The sequence below is a fragment of the Manacus candei genome, unplaced genomic scaffold, assembly GCF_025592945.1.
Source record: "Manacus candei isolate 608988 ecotype Guabito, Panama unplaced genomic scaffold, ASM2559294v1 h1tg000067l, whole genome shotgun sequence".
In the NCBI taxonomy this organism is placed as follows: Eukaryota; Metazoa; Chordata; class Aves; order Passeriformes; family Pipridae; genus Manacus; species Manacus candei.
The window spans coordinates 1,737,459-1,757,083 of record NW_026138115.1 but is presented as its reverse complement, the minus strand read 5'-3'; the positions used below and the strand labels follow the sequence as shown (position 1 = coordinate 1,757,083).

Here is a 19,625-nt window from a genome sequence, read left to right as displayed (position 1 = left end):
TTAAAGCTTACTGTAGTGGGCAAAATCTCTAAGTTCAGGTGTGAGTTATGAAGAAACTGTTCGGCCATCCATAATCCTATCTGAAAGCAAATGTATTTTTAGATTACTGCTGTGTGACACAGAATGCTCCTGAGTTATTTGTGTATAACTGTGCTCAATGTGAAGGATATATTTAATTTAATATTAAGATGGTGTTACTGATGGCAGTTCTGGTTATTCTTCATATTTTGTTCAAATTGTAGTTGCCCATACAGCAGCTGGGATCCATTTAAGTGTTAGTAATGGAAATCAAGGTTTCTGTGACATTTTGCTTTATTTCATACTGCATTCTTAAGCACATTTTGAAACTCTTGGACAAAATTACACATACTGAATTTCATCACCAACAGTTGATGTGCACAGATATTGGAAACCTCTGTCTCATCTCCCTTACATCTTATGTTTGGTACTTGAGGTTTGGAATGTGGCCATCAAGAAGTTATCAGATTGCTTAAAAAAAGAAAGTTTAAAAGTAACCATGCTAATGGTTTTAGTTTTTACTCAATTTTTGAAAATGTTTACTCTAATTGTGTATGAAAAACTGACATCTGTATGTTGACAGATGTAAGTAGAGGCAAACCAGTGCAACTCTGTGTGGGCACTGTCAGGAACTAGAGGGAGAACCAGACAAGCTCCTTTGAGCACAGTTGGGACTACCAGTGCCTAGATGAGGAAGCTGTGCTGAGCACCTTGAGATGCATCCCCAAGAACATGCACAGTACAGCTGTGCCATTGGAATCTGACCTTTTGTCCAGCCCAGGCTGCAAACACAGAGGTTAAGGATCACAAGGGAGCATCCCTGGGTGCTGAAGCCCTACTTTGGCTTCAACCTGCTAGGAGGGACATCTCCCATTCCTCATTTTCTGACGTTGCAAAATGGGGTCAATGAACTGACCTCAGTTGATTTGATATTTACTTTTACATCTACCGATGAAAAATGGGATATGAGAGCTGTAGGGGATTTTTGTTATCAAGGGGCAACATATTTGCATTGAAATAGGATAGGATGTATACAGGAGAGAGGAGGATTGGGTCTGCATGATGAGTTTTTTGCTGGAGAGCATACCTGAAATGAGAAGGATTTATGTGGTACCTGATCAGCATTTATGGCAAAGTCTGTACAAGACCACAGACAATTTCCTGCTAATTGCTTTTCTTCTGATGTACAAACCCCTTTTTCTGGTCTCATACATGTGGTGATTTTACACAGCTAGCATGATAATACATTAAAATATCAGGGAATCTGTGTCACTAGCATAGTCAGTCGTAAATGAATATACAAAAGGCAGCAACCTCCTTAGGTGCTTTCTATCTCTGAACATCCCTGGTCATTTCTTCTGCAGGAAGGGATGATTCTCTTTCTTCCTTCCTTCAGCTTTACTGGAGTTTTCCTTTTTTCTCAGGTAAATGTTTATATTGTGACCACTCGGTGGTTTTCTAAAGCAGCTGCAAGTTTTGAGGTGCTGGTTCAGAATGATGCACTGCCAAAACCTGCTGGCCTGTTACTGTTCCAAATCATAGAATCATAGAATGGCTTGGGTTGGAAGGACTTTAAATATCATTTATCTCCAACCCCCCTGCCGTGGGCAGGGACAACTTCCACTAAACCAGGTTACTCAGAGCCCCATCCAGCCTCGGTCTTCAAATATGCCCGGGGATAAGGAGTCCACAACCTCTCTGGACAACCTGTTCCAGTGACTCACAGCCCTCAGTAAATAATTTCTTCCTAATATCTAAACTAAACCTACTCTACCTCAGCTTAAGGCCATTCCCCCTTGTTCTATCTCTACATGCCTTTGTGTAGAGTCCCTCTCCAGCTTTCCTGTAGGCCCCTTCTAGGTTCTGGAAGGTGCTTCAAGGTGTCCCTGGAGCCTTCACTCCTTCAGGCTGAACAGCCCCAACTCTCTCAGCCGGTCTGCACAGGGGAGGTGCACCAGCCCTCTGATCAACTTAGTGGCTCTCCTCTGGACTAGCTTCAAAAGGCTGACGATGTCTTTCTAGTGTTGGGGGCCCACACCTGGCTGCAGCACTCCAGGTGGGGTCACACAAGAGCAGGTAGAGGGGTGGAATCAACCACTTCAATCTACTGGCCATGCTTTTGATGCAGCCCTCTGGTTGGCCCTCTGGACTGCATTTAAAGGCAATATACAACTGCTTTTTGTTTGTTTATGGTTGTGGGTTTTTGGTCTTTTGTTTGTTTGTTTTGGGGTTTGTTTTTTTGATTTTTTTTAAAGATGCTTAATTTACTTAATGCATTGGTCAAAATTTGGCCCCTGAGAGGCATAAGCCTTTCCTCCCCAACGAGCAGAGTCGGCCTGGCTCTCTGTGAGCTGGGTGTGGTCCTCTGATTTTTACAGTGAGAGGCTTCATGTCTGGGTTATCAGCTCAGAGCCTGATCCAGGGGGCAAGATGCTATTTGGGCAGCGTGGAGGCAGGGCAGAGCAGCAGGGGTGTGGTGAGGCAGCTGCCAGAGTAATCTGGGAAAGCAGCTTGGGGGACCCCTGCCCCCCCGAGTGGCTTGGGTATGGGACAGTGGTTGTTGCAGGCAGAAGATAGTTGATATCTACCTGGAATGGGAAATGGAGAAAGGGTGCCCAGGTCAAGGGATCTCACACAGGAGATGTAATTTCTGTCAACAGCACTCTGTAACACCACCCTCAATCGTACTGCCCTTTTCCTTGACTGCATGGAACAGGCCCCTTTTCATGGGCAGAGAAGGCACATCGTGTGTACCCTGCCCTCTGAGTACTGGGTATATCTGAGCCATGAGAGGTTAAACTGTTTTGGACTCCCATGGTTGCTCAGAAAACTCCACTGCCTTGGGCTTCATAGATGAAATATAAACACCATTTACATCTACTTAAAATCTGAATTGAACTTGAAATTTCTGTTCAGTCCAGTGGTGAATGTAGCTACTGCTAAATTGCTCCATTAACTATAAAGCAAAGTTAAATCTGATGTGTTTTACTTTCATGAAATGCTTCTAAGCACTGGTAATATTCCTTTTTATTGTGTTCCTTTGACTTTACAGGAAACTGAAAGCTTTGTCCTAAAAAAAAAAAAAAATTAAAAAAATTCACGACTAAAATACCTATGAAAGCAATGCAAAGATTCAAAAAAGAGAGAAGAAGGGAGCAGCATTACCAGGAAGAATTAAGAGGAACAACACTGGAGCAACTTGCTGCTTTGCCTTTTCCTTTCCAAATGAAAAAGGTGGTCAAAGAGCATAGTCAAAGAGCCCCACTGAGCAGATTACCTCAAGTACTTGTGGAAAAGACTACAAATGCAATCTAGAAAGTCAATTACTTCTTTTCATTCAGATAGAATTTTTCAGCTTCTAACATGGAGCTAATCGCCTCTTTTTTTTTTCCCTCCTTTTTTCTCGTAATGGTCCTTTGCATAGGTTTAGTCATCCTTGAGGGCAGCTGCTCCATCTATACAGCAATTGCCAGATGATTACCTCTTTAATGCTTTCACTGAGTACTTTGCTGGTTAACCTCCTTAACTGGAGAGCTGTTTATTGTTATTTATGTCTTGTCAGCATAGAGGTTCATTAAGCATTGGTAAATGACATGTTTTCATATCTGCTGACACTAGAAATGCAATATGATCAATTGCAAATTGATTTCAGTGCAGCAATAGAGTGCATTTAACACACATCAGAGGATCATTTGTACAAGCAGAGCTCGAATTGTTATGGCTTTTTATGTCTCTCTAATATCAAAGTATAAATTCTCCTAAGTCAAGCAATTCTTAGTAAAACAAAATGCAGAACTCAGTCCAATAAGTGATTGCATATCCCAGGCCAGGTCTCTGCAAGAGAAGTTTTTGGATGGCAGGATGCTGGAAGTGCTGAAGCAGCCCTGATTGCCTCAGCTCTTCCAGGAGGCAGAGGAGGGCTGGGGCATCTCTTGCAAGCATTCTCTCCCATGCCTCCCAGGCTGTACCAGGGGTACTCTCCAGCGCTTTTCCTCGCTTGCTGGCTTGCCATCACCTCCCTTTCTCTGCCTGTTCCTTCTCCATCAGGAGGGTAACACTGAGTTTTGCCCACAGCCCAGGCAGGTCTGGAGATGGCTTTGTGTATGTGTGATTCCCACAAACTGAACTGACAGACACATCTGTGGCCAGGTCCTGTGAGGGGATCAATGATGGGGAGTTAAGAGCTTCCAGTCTCTCAGATGTAAATCGTCGTTTACTGCTCTGCTGTTTGCTCTCCTGACAAGGAAGCTGGGTCCAAAGTGCTACTTTCTGGTATTACTGCAGGAGCAGTTCCTGAGGAAGCTGCAGTTGCTTTTAGTGGCTCAAGACCATTGTTAAACTGAAAGTCAGCCTTGGGGATGGGGATGCTGAGGTTGGATGGCAGGGCTCTGAAATCTGTCCTGCTGCACATGGTGATAGAGCATTCACTGCAATAGCACTGTCAGGCACCGGGGATCTCCTGTGCTGTGGAGGCTTGAGGTGGTGATCTTCTTTATCAGGGCTCTAATCTCCTCTCTGGGATGACCTCCGACCCAATGCCAAGGGCAGAGAAACAGTGACCATATCCTATCAGGGTACCTCCTGCCCAAAACTGTACTCCCTGTCCTGTTTCCTTCTGAAAATTTCCAGGAGCTATTGATGTTTCTGTAGTTCTGAGACTGATCTCTCCTGTAGCAGTGTACTTGAACTGGAATAGATCACCTTCCAGACACTGAATTTATAGACCCTTTTCTTCAGAAATTTGTCTCAGTGGCAGGGGTAAGATTTTCAACTCTGCACATTATATGACCCTAACCCTAACGCTTTAGCATTAGGCACATTATATGACACAGAGTTGCCATCAGAGCTAGGAAAAGCATATAATTATCTTAAAAAAAACCAAACCGAAAAACATAAGAAAAAGAAAAGAGTAGAAAAAAAACCCTTTCTGAGCGAAGGTTTTCATTAAAAAGCATTATCATGTTTCAATTTAACAAAACAATGTAAAATAAAAGAAAACCATGAATGCAGGCAATAGCCCTGAGAGGATCCAGTGCTCATTTACTATGTCAGGGTATATCTCCTGTAGAGTTAGACTATTATTTTTCTCTAGTGTTCTGTCACACATTGTTGCATGTCTGAGATTCCTGAGGAAAAAGTGGAGAGGATTTACTTGAATTAAGTCCATTATTTTATGTGCTGGAGGAAAGGAATGGCTTGCTTTGAAATTGCTTTGGGAAGAAAGTAAGATCTTACATTGTTTTAATAGGGGTAGCTTTGGTAATTTACAATCTATACATAAGTCAAAACATTTTGACATTCATTTGAAGAATCCTGACTCTTAACTTATGCTTTTCTTTTGTTGGAATATTTGTAATATGCTCTTGGCTTTATATGTTCCAATAACTTTCTTGGTTTGTCTTATGAAAATGAAATGAAACTTCAGACTATCTTTTCTGTATAGAAAAACCATGAGTTTCCAATTTAATCTGGTTGGTTAGTGACATTCCTGAAAAAAACTATAATCTTCCTACTTATTCTCACTAAATATCCAGGACCATATTTGCTCATGAGCAGCTGCATTACTGGTTGTGTCTGTTTGCTCTCTGTGGATTGGACCCTGGGAAATAGCCTTGTTTCAGGGGCATGAGTAGCAGAATACTAAATTAATATTATGGCTCCCTAACAAAATGTCTTTGATGTAAGATTTCAATATCCTTATTTTGTTAGAGAGCCACAATACTAGTTTAGCATACTGTTATTCATGGTGCTGAGATGATGTTGATGGACTTATTGAGAGTCCAGCTGTGGAGTTCATGCTGAGGGGGAGTCAGACAGAGGAAGGCAAATTTGTCTGAGTTTATGACTATAAGATGGAGTGGGTGGCAGAGCCAGTGATTTCAATCTTTGTTATTAATGTGTTAATTGTTCCCTCCCCTTTTTCCTACTTTTGTTGGTTTTTAGCACAGTGCAAGGCCAGACTCTGCCCCAGGGAAAGCCACAGTGCACTGGCAGCACAGGCTGCAAACTGTGTCTGAATACAGCATATTTAAAAAAAAGAGTACCTGCTGGTCACAAAATGGGAATTTCTGTTTTAGGAAAGCAATGATAAACTTGACAAAGGATAAACAGGTGAAAGAAGAGGGGTTGCCTAAGGGAGGTTTGAGTGTCTAAGCAAAAAGTGTAGTGATTCCACTACAGCGTAACCAAACTCTGCCTGTGCACACAACACAAAATAGTATAAGCAACATGGAAGGAAGGCAGGAGGGACGGAAGGAAGGACGGACAGACAGAAGGATGGAAGGATGGAAGGAAGGAAGGACGGACGGACAGATGGAAGGAAGGAAGGAAGCAAGGAAGGAAGGAAGGAAAGAAAATACAACTGCCCTGTGTGTCTTCAGAGCACACATACATTCCTTTTAAAATTCACCAGGAGGGATAGTATTTGAAAGGAGGCTGTGGTCCTGTTCCACAGGGCTCCTCTGGTTTTGACAGACAGGAATCTGAGTATCAATATTACACATAGTCGCAAGGATGAGGATGAAGATTGACCGGAAATACCAAAAGGACCAGTATTTCATTAAAGAGAATAGATTTATTGACTGTCTAGACTGAAGTTAGTTTTGTATTCACACTTTAAAAGTTTTAATTAAGGTTTACACTCATACCATCTAACCATTCCCAGGTTAGTTTTATGCAAACATTAACCTTGACATTTTGACAACTTTTTTCTTTTCATTTAGTCTCTCATTTAAAGCTGTTTTCATTGTCTGTGGTTTGGCGATTCCCTTGGTTCACTTACACAACCAAGCCTTCTGAAGAGTGACAGCTCAGTGTGCCCGGTGGCAGCTCCCAGCACAGCATTTAATTCTCGGCTCAAGCCGAGCAGTGGAGCTCTACCTCTGTGGTACTGCACCAGCATGACACCAGGTTTTGCGAGCAGGGATGTGAAATTTGCCTCCACACGTGCACAACGCACTTGTGAGAACAACACGCTGGTGCCTTCACAACAGGCAGAGCCCAGGGGCCAGCAGAGGGTATGGGGCCCTCCCTCACTTCTTTGCCTCAGCAAGATTCTTCTCCTGTCCCTCCTGCCATCACATACACATACGAGTCCTGTACCTCCCAGTGCAGTCTGTCTCTCTAGAAGATGCTCCAGCTCCTGCATGGGGGGGCCCTAAGAAATTCCCAGTAGCTTCTGCCATGTGCTGGGACCAAGCTATGCAGTATGCAAAGATCCTTTAACAGCACCACATGTTGATTTTGAAAGTCCAAGTTCAGCATTATTGTATCAGAGAAGTGCCCCAAATCACCTAAGAACTTAGAGCAAGACATACTTAAGTATTTCTGCTCCAACTTTCTGAAGATATTTAGGCAGAAATGTATGCAAACTGTGTAGGTTTACAGTGATTCAGGGGAGTGCTGTGAAATCATGCTGGAATATTTCCATGGCTCATGCCAATTAAATACCTCTTAAAAGTCTGAGCCTTTAAGTTCCACTGATGTATTTCTTCTCAAGTGTTTTTCTCTGCAAAGCTGCTGTGGTTATTAACTCACTGGAGCTCTCCAGCTGCTGAGACAGGGCATTTGGGTGTTAATGGCAGCACTTTGATAGACAGGTAGAGAGATAGAGAAGTTTTAACGTGTGTCTCCTCAAGGAAACAGAAGAACTCATCAACTATGAAGAAAGGAATAACCCTCAGCTCTTCATCCCTGCACGTCTTGCCTTAGGACTGCATTATGTTGGGGAATTTCTGTTCCAGTCCCACTAACAGAATATGAGAAACTGGTCTTTCAATTTTGCTGGAAAAGGGGAAAATGAAGGATTTTGTTGCTTGGAACAAAAGAGCAAAAGTGGTAATTCATGGTGTAATTCAGACCAAGTCCCATGGAAGGCAGGAAATGTTGGTGACAGAAATTGCTATAGAACAGTAACGGCTACAGAGAAGCCAGGAATGTAAATAGTGTAGTTGTGGAAGTTGAGGACCAACCTTTCCTGTAAAAGCTGCCTGCGTGTCCTCCTGCTTCTCTTTCAAATATAGTCCAGTGCACTGTCAACTGGATTAATTGGATGCACTCTCTGGTTCCAGTTTTAGGAGTTCAAGATGAGAGCACAGATCCAGTCGCTCTTACTAGAGGTAACTTTCTAACTTGAGTGTGACTCAGAAGATAAGAAGAATGGTGACATTTTACGAAGTAGGGCTGCTGAAAAATGTGAGAGATTCTGCCTCATGTAAGGCCGAGGGGAAAAGAAGGTTGGGACTGCATTTTTAATATTGTTTGGGAATCCAGGTTCCCAAGACAGGCGATGCACATCCTTGTGAGCACGAGGGAACACTGAGGAGAGTGCATGACCCTGTATCACCATGTCCCTCCTGGAGACAGTGGCAACATGTTTATGGCAGGAACACAGTCCCTGTTCCCAGAGCAGGGAAGGGCAATGGGGACCTGAGGAACCAAACAAACACCATTTTTAAAAACCTTTGCTCCTGAATAGCAAACACATCTCTCTGTTTGCATAAAGGGAGCATCTGAAGATTAACTGAGAAGTAACAAATGTGGGATTTTGGTACTGGAATTAGGATTTAGAGAAATCTGATGAAGCAAGTAGTGTGTAGGGCTTGAGGTAAAATAGGCATGGCAGTGAAACTGAGAAGGGAAACACTCTTGGAAATCCTGGAATAGAAACCCTCATTGATCTCTTCTGGAACTGAGAAAGAAAAATCCAGGTCTGCCGATTGATGAGCACTGTGTGAGGGAAAAAAGTAGATTACATTCAAGTGATAGTCCCAAATCAAAAGGAGTTCAGTAGTCAGAGACATGTCAAAGCTTTTTTGCTTATAACTGAACTTTACGGTCATGGATGTTATTCCCAAGGGATGTGACTGTATTGATTCCAACAATAAAACTTAAAAGAAAAAAAAAACCAACAACCCAGAAGACCATATTACACTGAGTTATCCATAAATTATTTTCTCTGTCATGCAAAAGAAGAAAAAGACTGCCTATAAACATCTTGATTAATTCTGCAGCATCCTGAGGTGCATCCTCTGTGTCAGAAATGTAAATATTTTCTTTAAAGGAAAGTATTTTTTTAATCATTCCAAAGATTAGTGGTACTGATTTACCACTGACAATTTACTTGTTATTTATTATCAATTTATTAATATTATAAAAATCCAATTCATTTTCTCACATTGGTTTTCTTTTCTCACTTCACCTATATTTAAGTCTACAGTATCTGATTCTCCTCTCTGACACAAACTTTATGTATGAACTTGAGTAGAGGGATTAATTTTTTATGCCTCATTTTCCTCCTTGTAAAATATGACTTTTGGGAAGAGAGTTCCCCAACTTTATTCTCCTAACACCTGGAATCTTTCTTCTAGTTTACAGAATGGATGGGATTGTGGTAAGTTTTCATACAGTATCTTTATCTAAATATCTCTATTAAATTAAATAGTTCTTTTCCTCTCCTGGTGGTTAGTTCCTGGATACCTTACAGACTGCAATTCTCTCCTCTTTCAGTCTGTGTTTTACTGTGCAAAACAAGTTTCTAGTCTTCTGTCATGGGAAAATGCTCCTCTGATCATCTCCATAGGCCCCTCCATGCCCCTGTTTTGATGTGAGCTCTGGTGTGCAGTATCCTGATGGGATTTGTGTATAAGATGTTCCAGCAAAAAATTTTACAGAAATGCCTGTCCCCTCAAAAATAGAAGAATCTTTCTGAGCCTGCTCATTTATAAAAATACATCATTACATGCGCTTGCGATATCCAAAGATCATTCTGTCCTCCACTCACCAACACACAAGGAAGATCCAGCTGAAAAGTCAGTGTTTCTTGGGCCACAACCTGTCTAAGTAAAATACAAAATCAAACAATAAGGCAATGCAAAAAAAAAAAAAAAGGTGTGTGAGTTGCTGTACAGCTGTGATTTAATAAGAGTGTTAAGCAAGAAAATGCTTGAAACCACTTTGAGGGTTGAGCATGGGGCACCCTGTTTGTGTTGCTGTCCTCTCTGCCCCTCTGCCTTTGTCCACCTGTCCATGTTCTGCTCTCTTACAGCTGCTGGCTGCAAGAACAGCACTCAGCAGAGGCAAAGTAGCCCAACCCGAGGTACTGGGGCCCAAAGAAGTGCCCTTTCATGGCATCCTGGCAGTCACAAGGATCAGCACATGAGAGGAAGTTGCTGCTGCCAAAGAGGAGACAGGATGAAGGTTCAGCTAGTGTGAAGTGCTACCTGCCCTTCTGCAGGCTCAAGGCAGTTGTACTGGGCTGCCTTGGCTATGTGACTGTGTTCTCTGTGAGGGGAGACCAGAGGTGCATTTAAATGCAATTAATAGGGCAGCATATGATAGTTCTGGTCGGGAGCAAACTCTAGTCTCTAAGAGACAGGTGTGACCACCTTGCTGCTGCTGTGATGTGGGGCTGGGATAAAGGGGAAAGGTTAGGGACAGAAGTAGTCAGATGGGTAGTTTAGATAGGGTCGATACTCCTTGCATTTAACTGGTGATGGCCTCCATTTACAAAATGTAGCAGCTGTGAGTAACTGCACTCAGTCTTTGTGCAAAATTGTTTCATTAGAAGGTACTGTCTAGTGATTGCTGCTTTTGTTTACTTTTTTCTAAAGTTTGTTTTACACTTACAGTTCTTGAATTGATCTGTTTTAGACTTTAAATCTCTAGTATTATGCCTCCAGATTGAAGCATTTTGTTGTGTCACTCCTTGTTTCTAGTGCCAAGATCACAGTCAAAAGGGTCACCAATGAAGATTTGTTCATGCAGCTAAGCAAACTGTTCATGGAGAAAGCTCTAAACAAAACAGGTCAGTTATATATATTTAGTTTTGGATATATGTAGTTTTCTGACTTAGGAGGAAGATTCTTTGTGAAATAATACAAAGAGAAATATTTTATTTGTGCTTTTTTTTAAGAGTTATTTGTGGAAAATGCTGTATGGAAATAAGGTTTTTCCTAAAGTTGCCTAGAAACAAGCTGGATACAAACCCTGTTAAACTTGATAAAAATATAAGATGAATGAGGTGAGACCCTAGGATATCTTGTCTTTAGTTTCCTCCCAGCTTTAGGTGTACGCAAAGCTTCCTTTTTTGGGAAGATTTAAAGTGTAGTTCCAAACTAGCTGCTAAAAGTTACCAGTCTTTTAACATGCCTCTAGGCATCTCATTTCTGTTAGAGCAATCCTCTTTTTGACTATGTGTTCATATTTAAGCAGTGGGTCTCTCTGGGTTGCTTTAGTATTTTGTAGGATCTTGTGCTTTTAGTTTGCAAATGCCTGTGAATATCTCAATTTTTCAGAGAAGCTTGTTGGGATGGAATTTTGCTGCCTGGAGAGGAAGGCTCAGGTGCATGCCAAGAGGTTTCTGCCTTGTGATTGTTGTTTCAGACTCACTGGTGCCTTTCCTTGATCTGTATAACTATCTGACAAAAGTAATATTGAGAACATGAGTGGCTCAAATTCCTGCATTTTCTTAATATAAAGAATGAATGTATTTTTTCTGTCATCTGTGTTCCTTATTAGGGTCTGATCCAAAAGGTTCTCATGGGGTTTGGATCAGACCTACTGGTGTGTTAGGATAAACCATGTTCTGACCCGTAGAGTTAATGAAATTAACCTGGGAAAGGTTTTACCCTGTTTTAAAGTCTCTGGTTTAAAAATACTTGCTTTTAGCAGGGAGGATAGTGGATTTGCCCATTTTTTTAGGACTGCCTTATTAGCATTAGTCTCAGTCCTAATCATATTGCTCTTTGGTACTTAGATACATCTTTGGACTAACATTAAATAAACAAAAAAACTCTACTCGGAAGCACAGAATAGTATTTTGCTTTCTGGACCCTACTCTAGATGAAGTTCCTGGGTATCTTGCACTCCCAACTGCCTAATACCAGCATACTGTATCACAAGAGGAATGTCTCTGACCACAGCTAGAACAAAACCATACTTTGTCCTTGAATAAGAAAATTACTCTCCTGTGGCAGTAACTTATATAAGTGGTGTTTCTGGGTTCTCTTTTCATGCCATCAGCTCTTTCTTCTTTCACTAACAGAATAAAGGTCAGAAAATACAGATACTAAACTGCAGTTGTGAATACAAACACTTCAAATTTATTTTGTGACCTCCTCTTTTGCAGAAAACTCTCCCCACAATGTCAAAATTGAGGCCAAAATCTCTCAGAAAAGAGCAACTATCTAAAGTCTTGACCCATTGTTCATCTCTTTTCCAGGCCAAGCTATTCTTTGCTACTGAATTATTTACTGAGGAGGAGAATCAGTTTTATTCATCAGAGGAGCATTAGAATCCAACAGGACTGTGAATACATATTTAAAATGTTTACTAGTGCGTTTGAGCATATTCATTTAAAGCCTTTAGAGATTAAGTTGCTCATTACAACTTCAAATGAGGTTTGTCCTCATTGTTTTTTAACTTTCCAGACTGTAAGATACTTGCCTTGGCTTTTTTTTTCAGCCCTGAGCGTGTGGCTTTTTGTTTTATGCTGAAGGTAACAGTATTGAGATGTTTTCTGTGACATGAGATTCCCTTGTGTGGACATGGTGTGTAACATTTTAGGTTTGAATTTATCCATGTTGGATGTGGGGGGGAATTTCCACCGAGGCAGTGCTCTTTCTGCTGAAGACAACAGTGTCATGGTTGCATTGGTTTTGGAATATTACCCTATTATGCTTGAGAAGCATTTAATAGCACTACATTGGATGTCTTGCTTATTAAATCGCTCTCATAGACCTTCCACTGCCGATGCAATCAGAGCTAAACGGCACTAATGCTTCTTCATAGCTATTAGCATTTCAAAAACTTACACTTCAAACAGTTTCTTCACACATCCTCAAGATTTTCAGAGTCTTCTTTTGGATTACTTCTCAGAATGAAAGACAATGAAATATTTATTAAGTTTTCTGGAAAAGCTCTGGAGGCAGGATTTATTAATAGTGAAACTTCATTTCTGATGCCATTGTTCTCAACTGATAAACTGTTTTATGCCTCTTTATGTTTTATTTTTGCTCTTTAAAAGCTGGCATAGATTGCAACTGCTCATTATGAAAAATCTTAGGCTCTTGATCCAGCAGGAGACTGAATTCTCTGTGTTTAGGGTTAAAAACTGAATCTCCTCGCCTCTGCCTATAAACTCAGCACTGTATCAAGTAAGGCAAAACAATTTCTGTTGTCTACTGTTCACATATTTCTCCCAAGGTTGCTTCTGATTGTCCAAAACTGATTTTTGGTGTTTAGCATCTTAGTACCAATTCTTCACAAAAGTATTTCCATCCCCTCTGCCCTGACATTTACTTCCCTATGTCCCAGCACAGCAGTCCATGATCCAGCACTTCCAGGAGTGTGTGATATGACTGAGATTGGGGGTATTATGATTTTGCTGGGGTGGATATAGATGGGTTTTGTTATTGCTGGTGGACAGAGCTGCACTTACAGAAAAACTTCTAGATCTCTTTCAGAGCTTTTCTGAACTGCTGACATTAATTTTACATTCTTAACATAGACTTGAAGCACCTGTGGCTAAAGAGATGCTTTTAGAGATGAAGTGATGCAAACCTAACTTTTGCTGATGATCAGAAACTTTAAGCGGTATCTTAAAGACTGTGGACTGTGGGGTTCAGGGCTTACTGTGATGTGGTGGGGATTAAAGCATTTGTGTACAACATTCTCTGTGTAAAAGGCTAACATGGTCATCAAACATATGGATGTTAAATCCTTTGTTATACATTGGTGATCCTAGATATATAATAGTATTTCAGTACAAATTGCTTGTTGTATTTAAATACAGTAAGTAAATCCCACGTGAAACTCAATGTTCTGAATGCAAAGCATTTTAAATCAGTGTTTCTAAAACACTGACTCCCAGTGCTCCATCAACAGTGTGATCTGAGCAGGCTTCCCTTTCCTGTAACCTCCAAAGAGTGAGGGAGTGAACTGAGACCTTATCCTTCACAAATCCACCTGTATCATCTAGAAGAGAAAAAAGCATCATGATGTGTAATAATATCACAGGGGCATAAGCCAAAGCCTGGTCTTCCCTTCCGATTTTTTTCCCCCGAAAAACAATAGGTGTGTTATTGTTCTTAAATTACCTCCAAAAAAAAAATACTCTTCCCTCCAATGAGTGGCATAGAACCCCTTTAGAAAGTAATGCCTGCAAACCATGTGCTGCCTGGTTTTCATTAAAGGTATACTTTAATGAACCCCCCCATCTTAAGTCAAATCCTTTCTGTTCAGGGCGGGCTGGAAGTATGTACTTGATGACTGAAGTCGCTGTGCCCTGATCAGAGTTCTAGTGCAATCACCACACCTCACTAGCTTTTGATAGGAAATTACTTGTTGAACTGAAACATTCTCTTGCCTCTTAAAATGGATAATGGGTTATAGGCAAAACCATAGTTAATGTCTTTGAGGAAATTGCTCGTTAGAGTAGCTGGACTTTCATTAAGGAGAGTGATGTGAGGTTTGTTATCTGTATGGGCTACCTGTATTCCAGATCATAGTTCTGTCTTGATGTTTGCTAGTTTGCTACCTGTCTAACATCAAATTATTATATCTGAGAGCCTTAGGGCTAGCTGGAATCCAGAGGTCCCTCTGCACCTCCTCTGCTTTGGTGAGGGGATAAGACGTCCCTTAGTAATTACCTCTGAAATTGAAAAAGACCAAAGCCTTTATCCCTCACTAATGTCCAGATCTGTTTTGGCTTATTTTTCACACTTTATCTATATTTAATTAGAATTTTAGAGAAAATGCAGCTTTGCAGCTGTAGTAATCATCCTGAAATAATTTCTGAACCTTGCCATGAAATTTTGCTGCTCCTTATTGAGGAACAGCTCTCTCCGAACTGCAGCAGTAAAGTCTCCTCTTCCCTGGGCAAATAATTATCTCTCAAAATGTTTTTTGCCGAGTGTGCGCAACAGTAAAGAGAGTTACGTTAAATGCATAGCGACAAGAAATTCCCTGCCTTTGTATGCTCCTCACAGCCCTGGAAGCCCGGCTCATTGGCAATTCTGATGGACGCTGTGAACCCAGCGGGGTCCGTCCGCCCACGCCAGGAGGCTTCAGCCGGGCAGAGAGTTCCAGGAGCTGGCGCTGCGTAGCTGCTATCTCTGCTTGTCGAGTTGACGTGAGACAAGTTATTACCATATAAATGAGATAAGGTCTTAGATAATTGCAGGCTGAAAGTAAAACTGAACTTGACTGCTTGTGGCTGGAAATTTTAAGTGCACCTATCTCCAATTTTTAATTTTTTTTTTTTTTTTTTAAAGTCTGTTACTTTTTTCCTTCCACCCCTTAGCAGAATCTATAAGTGATAGAAAGAGCCCTTATGTTACCCGATTGTAACTATTTTAGACCTGGAACTTTATGGTGCCTTTCCTTTCTCCTCTACTGGTTATTATGAAACCTGTATGCAGAGGTAATAAAATTGCTTTGAGGAGAATATGAATGCCAATCCCTTTGACCAAAATAATCCAGTGGAATCATTCTATTATTTTTTCTCTTAAGAAAAAGTAAAAGAAAATATCTTTTACTTTCTTCCCTGATTTCTTGTCTGTTCCTGCTTGTCTAGCCAGGTGGCTCAGTTTAGGAGATACTTTTTCTCTGGATTGGTATCTTTGTTTTCTGTTCCCAGGCATCTGACTGCAGTGTGGAGTCGTTGAGTAAAAAGTGATATTCTACTACATTAATCTCTGTGTTAATCTTTTCCCTACTGTGTAGGGCATAAAACACTAAGGAAAGGAAGAAATATTTCATGTGTCTCACCAAGGCGTGGTGTAATATTAAAGATCCCTTTTAGTAGCTAAAAGTAATATCTTTTTTTAGTTGGCAATCATCAAACAGCCTGTTCGTGCAAGGGAGAAACACCTGGTGAAACAACCAAGCAGGAATCACCAAATGTCTTCTTTGTTGTGGAGATCAAATTCACAAGTCAAGGTCAAGTTTGCACACTGGATTTGGACAAAATTCAGTCTTTCAAAGAAGTCTAGGATGACCTGTGTGTGCTTACACCCCAGAAACGATGCCTGGAGCAGGGCATAGGGCCTGTGCTGGAAGAACAGAGGGGAGGCTCAACTGGAGCCAAAGGACATTTGCCAACAGCGCTCAGGAGTTCAGTCTTTATCTTTGTTACTAACAATGTGAAGCCTAAAACTTGCCCAGACCTACAAGCTGCTTTCTCCAAAGCACAGTTAGGTTGTTTGTCACTAGGATTTTTTTGTTGCTGTGTGGTTTTGTTTGTTCATTTGGTTTGGTTTGGTTTGGTTTTTGTGTTTGTTTGTTGGTTTGGCTTGTTTTTTTTGGATACGTGTGTAGTCTAGTTGAAGAATTGAAAAGCAAAGATGAGTGTCCTGAATGTTTGACTAAGTTGGATACTGGAAAATCTTTAAGTTTGAAATAGGCACTTAGAATGATAGGTACGTACTGCCTCCAAAGGGACACAGTCTTGCATCTTCTGGCTCTATTGGATGAAGTATATTCTGACCAAAATCAGGAGCAGGGTGAGTTTTCCACTTACCAAACCTGTGGACCTGCAAGTTGAGGCAACTTCCATTGCTCTTGCAGAAGTGTCTTTGCCTGGAAGTTAGCTACCAGAAATTTTCCTCCCATTTCCCCAGTTGTGACTGTTCCAGAACTTGTCTCCTCGGTGATTTGAAGGCTTTCCATTTCTTACCCTTATGACATTCATGGGCAGTTTATAACCCTTTGACTAAATCAGATAGATGACACACAACTGTAGTTACAAAAATATTTTTATACTATTAACATAACAAAATTCTATGTATTTAATAATTGCATATCAAAAATAAATAACCAATTTAGGCTCAGTCTGAATGCCAGTCCATCTTGGGATATAATGTAAAACTTCTACAGAAGATTGCATGAACACAGTCTTTCCTTTAATAGTATCTTTCTCAATTTCTAGTGCCACTGGTTCAATGATTCAATATTGCTGCTTATACTTGCTATCCCATTTCACAATCTCCTTCTCTTCAGTTTGATGTCTTCCCTGCACCAAGGGAATTGCTAGAGAGCTGATTTACTTTTTTTGTGACTTGGCAGAGCAACTAGAGGAATAACAAGCCCAAAGAAAAAAGATAACGCCACAGTTTGGTCACCTAAGGTACCTAAAGTATTACAAAGTTTAATATAAATATCTTTAAACTCAAAGAAGTGATTTTTGAAAGATGGGCAAGGTGTTTCAAAGGAAACTGGCTCCATGTGAAGAATAAGGAATGTGTTCCTTTGGAACACAGAGTGGTTTGAAATGCACAGGTCTCCCAACATGTTAGTCATCCTCTGGATGTGATGATGTCCAGAGGATATTGAAACATAGACAGAAAGAAGAAAAGTCAAACAATAGAGGCAGAGTGAAAGAATAATGAGCTCTAAGATTAATATTTCAGCAGTCTATTTAGAACCATGTTATTACAGTGCTTGAGGCATTAAATTTTCTGGTCTGACTAGTGTGGCAAATCAGTTTATTTTAGACGTGTGGTCTTGGAGAACTTGCAGAAGTTTTCAACTCAAGTAATGCATTATGCATCTGCATTGGACAGAAAAGAAGTGTAAATCTTACATATAATAAAAATCAGTGGAAGGGTAAAAATGCTTGGAATTTAAAGATAAATTATGAAGAGCATCCAAGGAGATTAAATCATGTAAGGAAAGAACAGTGAACACAAAGGAAAGTTTACAAAAAAAAAGAACAACTGGGAATTTCATCACATGATTGCTCAAAGATATTTAGGATGCATTTTCCCCCCTGGTTTAAAGTTAATTCACAGGGTAAAAGCTAAATCAACTTGCAGGAGGACAGAAAAAGGGTCAGTGACTCGGTAATTCCAGTCCTCATTGCTATCCATAAGCAGGTAGGTCTGTGTTGTGGCTCCGAAGTGGGCGGTGAATGCAAACGCTAATGCTAATATCCTTTCACCGGATTGCCTGCTGTGGAAGAGGACAGGCTGCTCCGAGGGGTGAGCTACAGTCTGCCTCACATCCCAGCAGAAACACATTTCCCACCTTTCTCATTCCCAGTGTGAGAGAACATAGGAGTGGCAGTTATTAAAATGTATGCTGACCCACCTTCTTAAAAAGCTTATTTATACAACAGTGAGGTCAAGGTAGAGATCTGTTGTATTCTTTAAACATGGGAAACAAGCAGTGTTACAAACAACCTCTTGTAGATATGACAAACTGGTTCTTAGTGCTGAACAAAAATGAGTTTATCCCCATATTCTTTAAAATTTGTTGTTTGAGAGCAGTATGATTTCACTTCTCTAGGCTCTTTTAAATTTGTGTGATTATGTGTAGTGCTTTATTGTTTGACTCTATGACAGAAAACCGTCATTCCTTCCCTTTTCCCTCCCTCCTCCTCATTCCACACTGCCAAGAAAATGAACAGAACAACTTCTTCTCTTCTTAAACAAAACAGTGTCCCCAAAGGCACAGACAAAAACTTGATGAACAGATAAAATCTAATAGATGCTAGTGTTTCATAGGTTTTAGAGAAAGTTTGCCTTGCAAAAGTGTGTTAACTTCAGTCTATATGTGGTGGTTACAAAAAGTTTCATTGACAGGCATCACAGCTGGGAAGAAATGAAAAAAAAAATAAAGAAATACATATTATATTATTGAAGACCATGAATTCATCTGATGTTAAGGAATGTTTCAGTGTAGCAGCATATGTGTGCTGTAAGACTTTAGTTAACTATGTGTTAATGCCTTCACTGTGTAAATAATAGAGTAAATTCTATATGAGTCACAGCTTTGAGGTCATTGAATGTTTCCCTTCCAACCTCCTTTTTAGTCCCTCTGTGGCATGAAACGTGATGTGGAGGGGAAAGAAGTGAGAGAATAAAAATGTCAGCTGTGAACGAAACCATTGGTGGCTACCTATAAGCACGAGTTCATCTAGAAAGGATTAAACAGCCTCTGCCTATAGAAATGCCTATCACCCTCCTGGTACCTGTGGCAGGTGCTTTCTCCAGTAGTGTAGTGCTGGTGCCTGGCACTCTGCTTCAGCTCACATTGCATGGAAGCACTGTGGTGACAGAAAGTGCAGCCCCCAATGGATCACCCACACAAAGACAGCCACTGCCTTTATTTTCCAAGTTCCCACATTGCTGAGACAGAGTGCAGGCAGCCAAAACTTCTTAGGTGGAAATGGAATCATAGTAGCTGTTGCCTGGGCTCTGTGTGTCTGGGCAAGCTTTCTCAAGGAGAGCTGGAAACAGAGTCATAGTCTCAGCTGTGATGTGCTATAATCAAGTGGCCAATTGCCATGTCTGTTCTTCTGCTGGCCAGATGGCCCATCTGAAACCATCTCATCCGAGTTATAGTTCCTTGCTGTCAGCACTTGCTTTCTGCCTGAGCTTCCTAAATACAGCCCTAGAGTGATATCCAACCTTTAATTTCTGAACACAGTGTAGTTATTATTCACCTTGCAGTTTATTCTCTGATGCAGGGTTTTTTTTCAGGGTGTGAATCTTTTTTGAGCCTTCCTTAAGGAATTCTTCAAAGCTTTTTTCTAATTTTTTTTTCTTTTTTCTTTCTTTATCAGGGAACTTTGTTTCACAAATTTGTTAAGATCTGATTGTGGAAAA

The 19,625-nt window shown here is 40.7% G+C and overlaps 1 long non-coding RNA gene across 1 annotated transcript in view; it reads left to right on the top strand.

Annotated features, from left to right (window-relative positions):
- The window catches only part of LOC127479465 (uncharacterized), a 160,637-nt gene that overhangs the window by 14,016 nt on the left and 126,996 nt on the right, over positions 1-19,625 (top strand). Inside the window, exon 2 of the long non-coding RNA XR_007907570.1 lies at positions 10,734-10,822. This is a non-coding gene — a long non-coding RNA (uncharacterized LOC127479465). The remainder of the gene's footprint in view (positions 1-10,733; positions 10,823-19,625) is intronic.